The 16,372-nt window shown below is 39.9% G+C and overlaps 1 protein-coding gene across 2 annotated transcripts in view; it reads left to right on the top strand.

Annotated features, from left to right (window-relative positions):
* Positions 1–16,372, top strand: part of RBM20 (RNA binding motif protein 20) — a 194,595-nt gene that overhangs the window by 963 nt on the left and 177,260 nt on the right. The gene's annotated exons all lie outside the window — the stretch shown is intronic.

Here is a 16,372-nt window from a genome sequence, read left to right as displayed (position 1 = left end):
TAGGTTGGGCATGGCCAGTGTGCTCTCAGAAGCTCTATTCAACCATCTCGGGGGAGATAAAAATAAAAGGGTGAGGTTCCGTTCATTCTTTCGAGATTTTGTTGGACAGTTTAAGGCCTAGAATGTTGGTTTGTTGAAAAGATCTTTATTCTCCTAAAAATTTCCCTCAGCCTGTAGTGAAGTTCTCGAAAGTAGGGTAAGAAGTGTTGGAAAGCCTGGACGATGAGTGCTTTGGCGAAACTGGAGAAAGTAAGAGAAATAAACACAAGTACAGCAAAATCAGTCCTATGTAACAAAGTGGAGGTTTTCCAGCGCTGCTGTGTTGATGCTTTGAGTTATGAAACCTATTAAAATGTAATAAGAGAAATAACCAGTGATGGGGCATAAATGGAAGTAAATATTGTTTTTAAGACTAACATGTCATGAAAGAATAGTGAAAATTTATGTTTGACATCAAGGAACGTTGGTATTGTGTTGCAGAACAAAATGGTTCCCCCCCCTTTTTTTTTGACTGGTAGAATATTAAAAGCTCCATTTATGACAACTTTTGGCTTTAGTTTGATTTTATAAAATTTTTCAACTACCTACAAGTAGCTAATTATTTGAAAATGAAAATATTTTATATTGTTATTCTGTTCCCATTGTTTGGCAAGTTATTTCAGCTAAGTAAGTATGATGGACAGTTTAAGTACATCATTACTAAAAATTTCTCTTTAGTCCTTAATGTAAATATAAAGTAACACAGAAGAGATGTTTAATACCTAAAGTTTATTTAGTAAAAGAGGAAAAAACTCTATTGACTGATTATTAATTGGGAAACATCTAATGTGCTTCTTACCAGTGTCTCGTGGCTTGAAATTAGGCTGCACAGTAAGTTTACTGAACTTGTTTTGGTATGGTAATCACCCTACATTTTCCAGTCACTTACTTTTAATTAGGAAAAAGCCAAGAATTTTATGTTCACAGAAAAATCTTTGGAGATGGATGTCTGACTATGAAACATTGCCCGGTTGAAAATAAAGGCTATTTTTGTGGGAGATGAATCATTTCAAGTATATTTCAGTTACCTCATGTAATAAAGAATTAACCTTGTAAATTCACCCCCATTTTGAAAATTCCACCCTTGGAGTATTTTACTTTAATTGATGAGCCTGAGCTGTTCAAATATGGCCCCTTCTGCTAGTAGTTCCCGGATGGAGACCTCAAGGACTGCCTGATGGCTCTTCCTTGTTTTGTGGGTGACAGATCAGTCTTCAGGCGCCAAGTCCAAGGCTGGTGAATGTGCGCATGGGATTTGACGTTTGTGCGCTTATGTTTCAGAGTCTTTCTTTTTATAAGGATGACTCGGGTTTTGTGCTCCCCTGATCACCCAGTGTGATTCTGCTGGAAGCAGGCATAACATGACAAATGCTTTGCAGGTCCATCTTTAATGCGCTGAAACTTGAGCAGGTTATTTTGAAACTGCGTTTGCATAATTTAATCTGAGCAACCATTTTTATGTAGTTATGAGGTGCTGTTTGCATCAGCCATCTTTGAGAAAATGTGGCGGGGAGAGATTGCTCTCAGCGGCAAAAGAGTTGTCCACCTCTTGATTTGAGAATTTTGGGAAGCTAGAGCTTTGGGTGTAATTCTCTAGTGGAAGCATGTTAAATGCGCTGTATTGGGGAAACTTGTGTTTTTTCTAGTTATTTAAATGAAGTTATGTAATTTGTAAGAGGAGTTTTGATTGCTTTCAAAATGATGAAGATATCAATCTTCATGTTGCCTAGCCTTTAAGGATTACAATAATTTTTTCACTTAAAGTCTGTGTTTGCTGATCTTCTTTAATAACATTTTCATTTTGGGTGACATGAATGATTTTGGTAAAGTAACAGTCATGATGGTAATACATACTGAATTCTATTCACCTACGTTACGTTTGGTCTTAAGAGAATGAGGTGTGACAATGAATAATGTGATTGACTTTGGGGTTGATTTTATGGAATCTAGTCTCTGTATTTATGAAGACTGCATCAAAAGTTAACTACTGTGGAGTTCTTTTGTCCTGTTCAGGTGTTTTAGTTTTCTCACTGTTGTATTGTTAGCTTCAGTCAAGCATGGCGCATGACCTCTCTACCCTTGTTAACCCCTGACTCCAGGCTAGTATTTGCATTACCTATGAAGATTATCAGCCATGTTTAGACACATATAACTAATGTCTTATAAGATGTGTGTTTTAAACGTGCATTCTCTAAGCTGGTCAATGTGGAGATATTACTGAATAAAATCTGAAGCATTATGTAAGCGATTTGGGCAAAGGAATTATAAATAACACCTTAAGAGATTTGGAATAAGTTTAGGAAATCAGAATAATTTGAGAGCTTAAAAAATATATATTATCTTCCTATGAACAGAAATAGAACAACATTGATATGTGTCAGTGAATGTTTTACAAGGATTTATCTCCTCAAATATTCACAATATTTTATTTTCAAAAGTATTTTATTTTTTAACTTTGTGCTTTATAATCAAACCTAATTCTTGATTTATAAGAAGTTATTTATTAGTCCTGATGAACATCAGAAATTTCAATTTTAGGTTGTAAGTTTTAAAACTCTTCAGAATGAAAGCAGAGTCATTGATTCTGTGTGCAGTGTGGAAGTCGGTTGTCAGATGCAGTTAGAAAGTGTGAAACTAATCATGATGAAAATTAACCAAGCAAGCACACACATCTATGAAATGAGCACGCAGGTGATTTTCCTGAATTATTTGGTTTGCAGTGAAATACTCCTGGCTAATGCTTGATGTCAGGTTGCATCTTTAATTTGTACATTGATGACTTATTTTTTTCCTTTCTGGATTACTTTGGTATGAAGTGAATAAAAATCAATTATGAAAATGGAAAAAGTTTTGATTTAGCGTTTGATAGTGTCACCTGCGTGTGTTGTGATTTATGAAGATATAAATCCAGTTTTGATGCTTTTACAGTCTTCTGCCTGGAGCTAAGACGCTGGCTAGCTGCGTCTTCAGTGCACAGTGCTCCCTGGATCAGCCTAGGGAATATTAGGAGTAGTCACTGTGATTGCGGATAATTTTACAGATGTCTTGCATTTGGAAGGGTCTCCATGTAACTCTTAGGGTGACACTCAGGCAAGTTGTGTGTGATGTCCACTCACTTTAATGGGCATGTTGACAATTACTTCCAGAATCTGAGAGAAAATAAGAATTTGCCAAAAAGGGACATTATCTCAACTCATACTTGGTCCTGTTCTGGAAAGAGGTTGGAATTTCTAACATCTGTGCCACTTTCTGACATCAGTTTGAGTCCATTTTTAGAGGAAACAGGGATACACTTGTAGAAGGAATTTTGAAAATTTTAAACACCATCTTAAACTGCACATAAGACAAGCATTCAGCAGGAGAAAACATCTGAGAGGATTAAGCATTTACCCAAAACAGCGAGGGTTCTTGACATTCTGAAAAGTTTCTTTGCTTCACTAGAAAGCCTATTAAGGTTGTTTTTTTAAAAAAGAAATTTTGCTTGAGGGTTTGTTGTGATAAGTACTTTTAGATAGTAAGTGTAGCCATCCAGTTACGAGTGTTTTCTCAAGTTGCCAGAGATCAGTTTTATGAAATGTAGTACATTATTCCCATTAGTCACAGTAAATGACTGTACATATGGTGTACACAGAGCTTTTCTAATGCCAGTGCTGCAGAGGAAGAAAAAGAAGACAAACTTTATCACCCATTTTATTCTTCTGTCCACTTATTCTCTTGCTACTGCTTTAGCAGTTCATTAAATTAACAATTAAAAAAACCCATGTCTATCAGTTGGAATGTGGACTTTGATCTGTTAAGTTATTTTTGCCTATGCATAAAGTCACCAGAAGGGAAAAAACCCCACCAGGATCGACTCACAGTGAAATGATCCCCCATTATCCAGTTTCTCTCTCTCTGATTTATTTTTCTTGTGGCTGTAGGTTCTTGACTCCAGTTGAACAAATATTTCTTCCCTGACCACAACAGCTAATCCTCAAATGAACACACCAGTATAGCTCAGTTCACATCTCTGATAAACAAGAATCTACAAAATGTTAGGAACTGAGATCTGACCAAGGGATAGAATTAAAACAGATCGAACTAAACTTGAAAAATTAGAATGGAAGAAGTTTGAGACAGTGGAATTAAAACTCAAGGCAAATTCATCCTCCTTGGGCCCTCTGTCAGGCAAAAGCTTGAAGGGGTGTCCTGTGCCACAAAATTCCACTTAATCTGATTTTTATTTCCTGACACAGTAATTATCTTGTTTGGGATGGTGTAGCCGATACGATTTTGTGTATTTTAACAAGGAAAGTCGCTGTGGATCCACAGCTGGTGTGACTGACTGATGGCTGTGTTTAGAATAGTGCATTGAAAAAGTTTTGCAGAAAGTAAAGTGATCCGTATTCCAGAATCGGGGCAAAAGACGGTAATTAGCGGCTTGTAGAAAGGAGCACATGGCAATTCGCTTTCTGGTTAATGAACCTGACATCTTGCTGATGTGTGTGTTCTGGAAGCTTCATGTTGCTTCTTCCCACCAGTGAGAAGACTGGGAAATCCTGACTTTAATTAAGTAGGCACATTTTTAATCAGGAATGTGAATTTGGCTTCCAACAACCACCAAGGGGATATTGGCGGTGGGCTGATATTTTGCCTGGCACAATGGGTGGTCACTGTTAATTCCACCCAACTAAGGTTTCAGTCTTTGACATTTTCAAGGCAGCAAGTTGGGGGTATTTTGGATTTAAGGCATATATCCATCTAATAGGATAAAGTCTTTACAGTGGCAGAAGTTACAGACAAGTTAATTGAGCCTCTCTTTTCCTACAACTCCTGCTAGATTTTATAAGATAAATAAGTCCCCTGATAGTTTACAAGGAAATTTTTCCAGCTTGCTGACAGCAGCTCTGTCAGGGGGATGGTCCATACTGATGTGAATGTACTTTATGAGCAAAACAAGAGCTGTGAAGCAAGTTGTATGAGGATGTGTTAATAACTTGTGGCTCAGTTTGCCAAATAAATCTTTCCATGTGTTCGAAAGCAAAAGGCTGAAGGTCATGCCTGCATTTGGGGGTGGTTGTCACCCCATGAAGATAGTTTTCACGCCACTTTTCCCTTCTTTAATGTGGGTATTTGCTTCAAGGATGCACCAGAGCTCTTTGCTGCTCTTTCTTGCACCTGCTTTCTCTGGATCACAGTAATGACCACCAGTGCTCAGTTGCCACTTCCACTCTGATCCGAACCTTAAAACCTCCATTCACGGCTGTCTAAACATCTGAAATAGTTTTCATTTGTGCAGCTTGTCTACAGACTCTTCCAGATGTGTTTTTGGTTCTTATTAGACCCACCCTTAAGCCTGACCTCCAGTGCCATGATGCTGAAGGAATAGACAAGGTAATATATATTTTAAAGATGTGTTCATTTCACAAAGTTACTTCTTTGGCTCTATTTTGAATTCATTAGTGAATTGAATGACAGGTAGGATCTTTCTGGTGTTGTCAAACGTAAAGTGAGTATCTTTGTTTTAAATTAATAGATGGGTTTCTGACAAAGAGGGTCAGAGAGGAAAAAGAAACCCTGGATTGGGAGCGGGTAACCTGGACACATCAATTAATCTTCCTAATCCTGCTTCTCCAGGGGTTGGAAATGATCAATGTCAGTCCTTTCCAAGAATAAAATTATGTGAATCCCCAGGAATATTGCTGAGTAGTTATCACTGTAGGATGCCTCTCCTTGCCTCCACATCTGATGGAGAATCAGTTACATTTTAATCAAGGGCTCAGGTACATGTTTGTGAGACTGATTACTCATGGAAACAACAGTAACCACAAAAAGAGAATTAAAAGTTTTCTTCAGCACTTGCAAAATATATTTGGATCAATGACATAATTTTAAAACAGAAAGGTAGATACTAATGTCAGTGAAAAGGAGGGCATTTCATACTGTTTCCTAATTATTACCAACTTTTAAAAAATAAAAACAAATACTTTGGAATGTTCATTATTTTGGAATGTTAAAGTGAATGCTTGAGTCTGTAGAAAGAGTACTGTTCTAGTAATTTTCATGCGTCTAAATTAGATTGTATTGAATACAGGCAGGTGGGAGTGTGTTCGGCGCCGTTATTATTTTTAAAGGCAGAAAACATAAGCATAGGCCGACAGACGTTTGGAGGAGCCTGCCGGCTGCCCAGACTAGGACTTGATGTTGCCTGGTGCACTCATTCGCTGCAGCGTGGGCCGCAGACTCGCCCAGAACTCAGCGCCGGCAAACACTTTGCAAAGAGATCACAGTTATCCTGAAGCTGGGCCTTGGGTTTCTGCGTGCCTCCTTGAATCAAACAGATCAAACATTGTTTCCAGAGCATTCTAAAGCCCAGGTCTCCTCAGGGCCTTGTGTCCTCCTGGGCTGGCAGGGTCACTGTAGTCTGGAGTTATGGGAGAGCCTTTATTTAATATTTGAAAAGAGATTTTTTTTTTTAACTTTCTGTATGAAAAGGGAGAGGGGTAGTGTGATTAAATCTTGATTTAGACACTTTGTTATTTACATAATGAGGATGAACCTGAGGATATTTATTGCAGCATTGGCTAGAAGGACAAAAATATTAGAAACCACCCAGATGTTTCTCATTGAGAAAATAAATCATGTGCTTGTATAATAGCATGTACCATTCATCCATTAGATTGATGACATTATTCTATATTTGTTAATATGGATTGTAAACCATATAATATTGTTAACTAAAAGAATTACAAACAGCACATATATGGGGGTCTTGTGTTTTTTAAAAAAAAATTTATGAGCATGTGCTGGTTCCTCAAGCCTGAAAAACCATCTAAAGAACAAATAAAAGATATTAACAGTGGTCCTAACTCTAGGTGGTGCAATTATAGTGGTTTGTCTTTCTTTTTTCCCTTTTTATACTTTTTTTTTTTCCAATGAGCATGTATTAATTTTCTAATCAGAGAGGAAAAACTTATTTCCATTAAAAAAAATAGGAATAGACTTTTCACACTGGCATTGCATGTTGTCTTTAAGACTGAATGTGCCATTAGCATCTTAAATTTTAGATCTGGAAGGCATCTGAGAGCTGCTTTAGCCCAGCCCCCCTGTTTTTCTAGGTAAGGCAAGTGAGCAGCAGAGAAGCCAAGAGAATTGTTTGAAGTCATAGAGCAAGTGGTGGCCAGGCTAGGATAAGAATCCTCATATTTCTGTCTGTTGCGTTTTCTGCTATTGGCCCTTTTTTCCTGCCTGGAAATGAGGGAGAAGGAAGTGGAGAACATTCATAGACTGACCTTTTTATCTGCCAGCTCTAGTCTACTTGACCTCTGAAAGAAAATTTTGCAAATTATCTCTGGGTGTGTTATCTCCTCCCATCTCTCCCCACAAAGATCTTTCTGTTTTCTTTTTTTTTTTTTAATTATTTATTTATTTTTGGCTGCACCGGCTCTTCATTGCTTTGCCGGGGCTATCTCTAGTTGTGGCAAGCAGAGGTGACTCTGTTGCTATGCTCGGGCTTCTCATTGCGCTGGCATTTCTTGTGCCAGGCTCTAGGCACGCCGACTTCGGTAGTTACAGCACGCGGGCTCAGTAGTTGCGGCTTGTGGGCTTTAGAGTGTGGGCTCAGTACTTCCCGCAGAGATCTCTCTACATGTGGGGGTAGGCTGGGTCTCTCTAGGGCATCTCACACTCTGTTCCATACTTCCAAACAGAAGCAGTGTCATGTATTTTTCTTGAGCATCTGAAGGTAAATTGCATAGCCATGATTCTGTTGTTGTATCTAAGATGGTTAGTCTTACTTAAATGATGTTTCCAATAAACACTTGATTTTTAACTTTTTCCAGTTGTAAGACATTTGTGAAATGAAATTTTCAGAAAAATGTCTCATATTGCAATTCTTAAACCCCTCTGGTTCAGATTCAAGTGCATTGTTTATGGTTATCTCTTTTAATTTAGCAAGTGTACCTGCTCTTTTCTGCTCTTCGTGACCAAAGATTCCCCACTATAGAGTGAACCATGATCTGGGGACTTCCCTGGCAGTCCAGTGGTGAAGACTCCGTCTTCCAGTGCAGGGGGCAGGGGTTCAATCCCTGGTTGGGGAATTAAGGTTCCATATGCAGTGGGGTAGAGTCAAATATTTAAAAAAATAAATACATAAGAAAATAAGAAGGAACCATGATCAGGATGTATTTGTTGTTTCCTCATGGCCAGATTCAAGTTAAGCATTTTGGCAAGGATATGCATTCAACAGGTGATATATGTTCCACTAAGTTTGATCCCTTGGTTAACGTGGTCACCACCAGATCTCTCTATCTAATCTGTCTATGATTAGTAAGTTTTCTTTGGAAGTGAGACCCTATGAGACCCTCTGAATACCCTGTTTCCCAACAAACTCTCATCTAGTGGTTTTATCTTTTAACTCGACCACCTTAAACAAACAAACAAACAAAACCCTTCTCAATGAAATTCCTGGAACTGGAAGCTTAACTATCACTTTAGAATGGGTTAGTTTGGATACGCAGATTAAATCAGCCTTGCAAATATGTTTGCATTGTTATCTGGAGCCTCTGGATTTTTCTAGCCTTGACCTGATAAGGACTTAATTGATGGGCCTGATGCTTTCCACCTCTGGAGACATTCTGTCCTGAGCTGCAGTACTTTTTAATGTCCATACAAAGTCAATATAAACCTCTTTTAATGTTGAAGCAGTGAGTGGGCGATAATGTCGTTTTTGCTAGCTGGCACAATTTGGGGGGCATCCTCAAAGCTCGGTTGACTCTTTGCAGATACCTTTAATCTCCTTTTTCAAAATCACTGTATGAAGCCGACTTTAAAAATGACTGATGACTTGTCCTGGGGCCTAAACTGGATGAGTCTTGGAGCTGGTCTGTGACTACCAGTTTGTTCATGCTTTTTAGATTTAAGTTACACAACTATTTTTGCCTCTTCTCGATTGGTACTCTTATTTTCATGCACAAAATATGCATGGGTGGGGAAAGTAGTGTGGAGTAGTGAGAAGAATCAGGAGCAAGCGTGCTCTGTGTTCTGGCTTCAGCTTTCCCACCACTAGTGCTGAGCCTCAGTGTTCCCATCTATAAAAGGGAATAGTAATAATTACGTGGATAACATTGAACATTCATTGCGTGATTCCTGTGAGTCAGCCAATAGTCTCAGCACTTTATGTATGTTTAATCCATTTAATCTTTTAATCCAACAATAATCCTGTGAAGTTAATGCCCTTATTCACCCCATTTTACAGATGAAGAAATCAAGTCACAAACTTCAAAGGACTCAACAAAGCTAAGGAAAATAGTATTTATGAAAGAACTGGCGGTATGGGGCTGGGATGGGAGAATGTTATATAAATTCAAGTGATCATGTCATCTGTATGTAAATATCTGCATCCTCAAAATAATCTATTAAAAAACCTATTATTTACAAAGAAAATATTATTATGGAAAGATTACTGAAATAAATTTGAAACTCTGTCAAATTTAATTTGAGACGAACTAAGCAGTCCAATTAGAAACCCCTTTTTCCGTTTCTGGTAGCTTTAAGTATTACTTTTGGTTTAAAGTGAAATCCATATCCCAATTTAAATTCCAGGACCAAATCTGACTCTGGCATTTGATTCACTGTCTTATTCTGTTGTTATGCATGTTAGGCAAGATCTGAACTGGATGCTCATGGAGAGTACATAAACACTTATAATCCTCTTAGCATGTGCTCAACTAATAACAGATACGATCGTTTGATTTGCAGAGTGAGCCTCTGCAAAGTTCTACCTGACCATTTTTGAACCAATTCAAAAAACCAGGATTCAGCAATGATTAAAGTGTCCTAGGCTCCTATTAATAGCAAAGAGAATTTCTGACTTGAAACATGGCCACATCAAGCTCGCTTAGTCTCCACCAGACATACTCTTGAACAGTTTTAGCAGACACTGTTACAGGTGTTCTTTTGCTTTAAGAAACCATTGAATGGAAAAAGCACACTTAATAGAACCAATAAATCAGGGAAAGATTGTTTGCCTTTGACCTTCAAAAGGGTTTATAGCAAAGATTCTTTAAACAGTGAGTTCCCCCGTGTATTTCAAATAGAAATTTAGTAAGTGTAAGAATTTAAGAGATCCAGGGATAATTTTTAAAACATTTGTTGGTCTTTTCTCAATTTTGCAGAAGTGGAATTGAAGTTCTCTAAGTGGTACATGTTTAAAGCATCCATCAGACAATAAAGATAGTAAACATTTGTATCACCCCCAAGAGTTTCTTCATGCCTTTTATACTTTCTCCTTCTCTCTTTTCCTTAACCCCCCTCCTCTCAGGCTACTAGTGATCTAGGATTATAGGTGAGTCTGCATTTTTTAGAATTTTGTACAAATGAAATCATAGTATGCACTCTTTTTGTTACCTGGCTCTTTCACTCACATAATGATTTGGGGGGAAATAATATTTTTCAAAACTGTGATAAAATACATGTACATTAACCATTTTAACGATTTTCAAGTGTAATTTGGTAGTTTTAAGTATATTCACAATGTTGCTTAACAGTTTCTACTGTCTGGTTCCAGAACATCTGCATCACCCCGAAAGGAAACCCTGTCCTCATTAAGCAGTTATTCCCTCCTCTCCCAGGCCTCTGGCAATCACTAATCTGTTTTTTTCTATGTCTATGTACTGGCCTATTCTGGACAGTTCATATAAGTGGAATCATATAATATGTGGCCTTTTATATCAGCTTTCTTCCACTTAGTGTAATATTTTCAAGGTTCATCCATATTGTAACATGTATCAGTATGTCATTTCTTTTTATTGCTGAGTAAAATTCCATTGTATGGATTTGTTTTTCCATTCATCAGTTGATGGATTTGGGCTGTTTCTACCTTTTGACTATTGTGAATCATGCTGCTATGAATTTTGTGTGCAAATTTTGGCCTGAAAATCTGTTTCCAACCCTTTTGGGTATGTATCTTGACATGGAATTGCTGAGTCATATGGTAATTCTGTGTTTAATTTATTGAGGAACTTCCAAAGTGTTTTCCAAGTGACTGAACCGTTTTACATTCCCACCAGTAATGAATGAGGGTTCCAGTTTCTTTCCAACTTTACCAACACTTGTTATTTTCCATTCTTTTTTAAAAAAATTTATGGCCATCCTAGTGAGTGTGAAGTGGTATCCCATGGTGGTTTTGATTTGCATTCCCTAATGACCAATAATGCTGAGCATCTTTTCATGTGTTCGTTGTGTTTATCTTTTTCAGAGAAAAGTCCTTTGTCTCTTTTTAAATTGAGTTGTTTATTTTTTCGTGTGAAATTACGAATCAGATAAGGCCCTTATCAGATATATGATTTACAAGTATTTTCTCTCTTTCTGTGAGTTTTCTTTCAGCTTACAATTTTAAATTTTATCTGTTCTTTTGCACATATCAAAAGTTTGGTCCTTTTCATTGCTGAGTGGTTTTCTGTTTTATGGATATGCCATACATTGTTTATCCACTTAGCCTGTTGATGAATATTTACATTGTTTCCAATGTTTTGGCTATTACAATAAAGTTGTATGAATATTCCTTTGCAAGTTTTAATGTGGACATGTCTTTAGTTTTCTTAGGTAAATATCTAAGCCAATGATAATTCAACCTTTTGGGAGCACAGATGTTATAAATAAGAATCAATTTGGGGGAGATGAAAATTCCTTTGAATTTTTATGACTGTGTCTTTGAATGGAACTTACTGATACGATCCTTCAAGGCTTTTAAAGAACACACTATCACCTTAGTTTTCAGTGTCAGTCACTCATTAGCTTGGTTCTTTTCCTTCTATTGATGATTCTTCTGTCAATGAGTTTTCATTTGACTAATTACTCTGGAAACTGGGCTACAAGACGAATAAGAAAGCAAAACTTCAAGCTGAAAGGGGCCCTGGAGATCATCTGATTCAGTTCTCTTGTTTTGTAGAAAAGGAAGCCAGGTCCAGAAGGAAGACCAGATTTACCAGAGGCCACTCAGCTATGAGAGAAGTTCAGTGAGCAGAGAAAACATTCGTGCCTGTGAGGGTAAATTTAAGTCTCCCAGCAGTGAAGGGTCTACAGATGCGACAGTGCCGGTGCGGGGTGGGGGGGATTGGACAGCACTGGTGTCCTGCCATGCTGATGGTTCACAAGGCACTGTTTTTCCTCCTAGGTTATCCCATTTAATCCTCCAACAACCCTGTGAAGTAGGTAGGATTAAGTAAGGACGAGGAGTTCAGGGTCCTCCCGCCAATGATTGGAGAACCCAGGCTCAGAGCCAGGCCCTCTGACCCGCCTCAGTTTGTACTGCCTCCTTCTTCCTTTGGAACCCCTTCCCTCTTTCTGTGCCCACCACCTCTGCCCCAGGCCTCCCAGTGGGGCCTGTCCTCAGATCTTTCTTTTCTCCACAGGAGCACAGTGCTAACCGTGTCATCTGCTTGCTTAAAGTCCTGGGGAAGTTTCTCGTTGCCTCTAGGTCGAGATTGAGATGCTAGAAGCCCCTTCCGGCCTTGCCCCGGTTAACTCTGTCTGTTCTCTCTTGGCTGCCGTCCTGTCCCATTCCCTTCATCTGAACTACTTTCTCTCTCCTCAGCGGGAACGTTCCTTTCGTCTCCATGGATGGGGTGCGGGCCTGTTTCCTCTGACACCCCGTGGTCTCCCCTGTAGCATTTACCGCGTGCTCAGTCCATGGGGTCGCAGAGTCAGACCCGACTGAGCGACTAACACACCTCTTGTTGGTCTCCCCTAAAGACCCGGCAGAGTCCTTGCAGGCAGGGCCACTGTCATTGTCCGGTGTCCTCAGCGTCTGGCAGGGTCCCCGGCACATAGTATGCTGAGTCCGTGAGAGATGGAGCAAGTTACCTGCAACCTACCTGTCGATCTCAGCAACTTTGTGATGAGAAAATCCACTTGGAAGGGCCTCATGGCTGAGAACTGATGGGAGACCAAAGCGTGGTGTTCTCCAACTTATGTTCTGTTTGGGTTGCCTGTCTAAAAGGGCTTGAGAGAAGCAAATACACTGCCTTTATGCTTGGAGAGGTGGTCTGAGCGGCCGGGCGTGTGGGGGCACAGACTCGGGAAGGAAGAAGCTCTAGCTCTGGGCCGGGTACCACCTTCAAGTCACAGCGTGGGCAGAGGTGCGGGGCTTCTGAGAGAGTGTGGGCTCCTCACAGGATGTGAGGTTGGTTGTAAGAACCGACGACGTGTCACAGGAGTATAGGAAGGACGTGCTGAACACATGCTCGTCTCAATGTAACCCGGCTTTCTGTCTCGCTGTCTCCAGCCGGGGGCCTGATGGTGCCTTTAAAGGCACAGGAAATTTCCAGGCTCAATTCTGTGAGATTCATTTCAAACAGGGGAAGCGGTGGACGGGACCACGTGGGACATCCTCTAAGCCCCATTGCCTCAAAGCTTTCCAAGAAAGAAATTTCTAGGTCACAAAAAAGGTTTTCAAGCCCTCAGTGAATACTCTGCTTATTTCAAGCAATTTCTAGAACAACACAATTCAAGACGACTGCAACCCTCAGATACTTGGTTGTTACCTTGACACTGTGATATGGTGACAGTTTAATTGTGGCAGTGCTAACGATAGTTGACCTGTGACAGCTGCAAAAAGGAGCTGCCCCCGAAATAACTTATTTGTCATGATTTCCCACTGAGATCTACTTTGACCACTGTACTTCAATTGCATCCTGTATCTTCCAGTCCAAACTCCCTTACTTTGTTCTCTCTTTTCCATAGACATACTTGTCGTCTTCAAACAGATTATATCATTTACTTATTGTACTTATTTATTATTATTATTTGGGCCATACCGTACAGCATGCAGGATCTTAGTTACCTGACCAGGGATCAAACCCATGTTTGGGAAGTGGAAGTGTGGAGTCTTAACCACTGGACCACCAAGGAAGTCCCTATTTATTATGATTTCCTTGCCTGTTTTATTTCCTAGCGTCCTGCCTGTGCCAGCGAGCTTTACTCCGTGATTTACACCCCCAGCAGTGGGTAAAGAATCTTATCTGCCTGCAATGCAGGAGACACAGGAGAAATGGGTTCAATCTTGAGTCAGGAAGATCCTCTTGAGGAAGGCATGGAAACCCACTCCAGTATTTTTGCATGGAGCACCCCATGGACAGAGGAGCCTGGCAGGCTACAGTCCATAGGGACGCAGAGTCAGACATGACTGAAGCGACTGAGCACGCATGCGTGCACACCTAAGAACAATACTTGGTACCTAGACACAGTTCACTACATATTTGTTGACTGACTAGATGAAATGCCAAGTTCAGTCAGTGACACATGGTGCCATTTGTTTCCTGTCTGAGTCCATCTAAGATGTGAACTCTGTGGGCTCCTGGATCTGAGGTTTGTGTTTCTGTAAACTGAAGCAAAATTGCAAGATGTTAGAGGATTGTGAACTTCCAGATGTTCAAGTTGGGTGTAGAAAAGGCGGAGGAACCAGAGAGTAAATTGCCAACATCTTTTGGGTAATCAAAAAAGTGAGAGAGTTCCAGAAAAACATCTACTTATGCTTTACTGACTATGCCAAAGCCTTTGTGTGGATCACAACAAACTGTGGAAAATTCTTAAAAAGGTGGGAGTACCAGACCACCTGACCTGCCTCCTGAGAAACCTGTATGCAGGTCAAGAAACAACAATTAGAATTGGACATGGCACAACAGACTGATTCCAAATCAGGAAAGGAGTACGTCAAGGCTGTATATTGTCACCCTGCTTATTTAATTTATATGTAGAGTACATCATGCTAAATGCCGAGCTGGATGAAGCACAAGCTGGAATCCAGATTGCCGGGAGAAATATCAATAACCTCAGATATGCAGATGACACCACCCTTATGGCAGAAAGTGAAGAAGAGCTAAAGAGCCTCTTGATGAAAGTGAAAGAGGAGACTGAAAAAGTTGGCTTAAAACTTAACATTCAGAAAGCTAAGATCATGGCATCTGGTCCCATCAGTTCATGGCAAATAGATGGGAAAACAATGGAAACAGTGAGAGACTTTATTTTGGGGGGCTCCAAAATCACTGCAGACGGTGACTTCAGCCATGAAATTAAAAGACGCCTGCTCCTTGGAAAAAAAAAGTTATGACCAACCTAGACAGCATATTAAAAAGCAGAGACAATACTTTGTCAACAAAGGTCCGTCTAGTCAAAGCTATGGTTTTTCCAGTAGTCAAGTATGGATGTGAGACTTGGACTATAAAGAAAGCTGAGCACTGAAGAATTGATACTTTTGAACTGTAGTGTTGGAAAAGACTCTTGAGAGTCCCTTGGACTGCAAGGAGATCCAACCAGTCCATCCTAAAGGAAGTCAGTCCTGAATATTCGTTGGAAGGACTGATGCTGGAGCTGAAACTCCAATCCTTTGGCCACCTGAATTGAAGAGCTGACTCATTTGAAAAGACTCTGATGCTGGGAAAGATGGAGGGCAGGAGAAGAAGGGGACAACAGAGGATGAGATGGCTGAATGGCATCACTGACTCAATGGACATGAGTTTGAGTAAGCTCTGGGAGTTGGTGATGAACAGGGAAGCCTGGCATGCTGCAGTCTATGGGGTCGCAAAGAATCAAACACGACTGAGCGACTGAACTGAACTGAACTGAAAGGATTTTAGCCTCTGCTCTAGTGTGATTCTTGGACATAAAAGAAGGTACAGAACCTGAGCTGCTCTTGCTGGCATCAGTAACTTGGTCTCTTATTGTGACCTGGCTCTGGCAGTGGCCAGTCTCACTGGACTCTCTCTGGCAGAGATCTAAGCTGTGCATCCAGTGGGATCCTGTTGTTGGATGAAGAGCAACAGGACTAGGTCTCATTCAGTCCTTTGAAATAAGGGGATATACTCTACTCTATGTCCAGCAACAGGCGATGAGTAAATAAATCTGGCTGTATCCTCTCACACTACAAGGACCATCTCTGTGTGCTGTAACAGAGAAATGCCAAGGATATATCAAGCAGAAAAAGTAGGGTGCAAAGTGTGTATAGTTGGCTACCTTTTGTGTAACAAAAGGGGAGAATAGGAACATATGTATAATATTATCACGTAAATTATATGTATATATATTATAATATATACAACTTTTATGTATACTTTGTTGCAAAAAAATACTAGAAGGATAAACAAAAGAAGACCTGATAAAATGAGTACCTCTGAGTGCAAGTGGAGAAGAGGGTTGAAGTGGTGAGAATGAGACTCATGTTATAGTAGGTTTTGTATAGGCAAAGAGGGTAGAGGAGAGGGCATCCAGGAAGGACCAGCCCATATGTTTGAGGAAGCCATTCTGAGTTGATTCTGAATCTGAGCCTAAGGGCTTGTCAGGTGGATGGGGGAGGGCG

The sequence above is a fragment of the Cervus canadensis genome, chromosome 8 (genome assembly GCF_019320065.1).
Source record: "Cervus canadensis isolate Bull #8, Minnesota chromosome 8, ASM1932006v1, whole genome shotgun sequence".
In the NCBI taxonomy this organism is placed as follows: domain Eukaryota; kingdom Metazoa; phylum Chordata; class Mammalia; order Artiodactyla; family Cervidae; genus Cervus; species Cervus canadensis.
The sequence above is the reverse complement of the archived record's forward strand: the minus strand, read 5'-3'. Positions and strand labels throughout refer to the sequence as shown.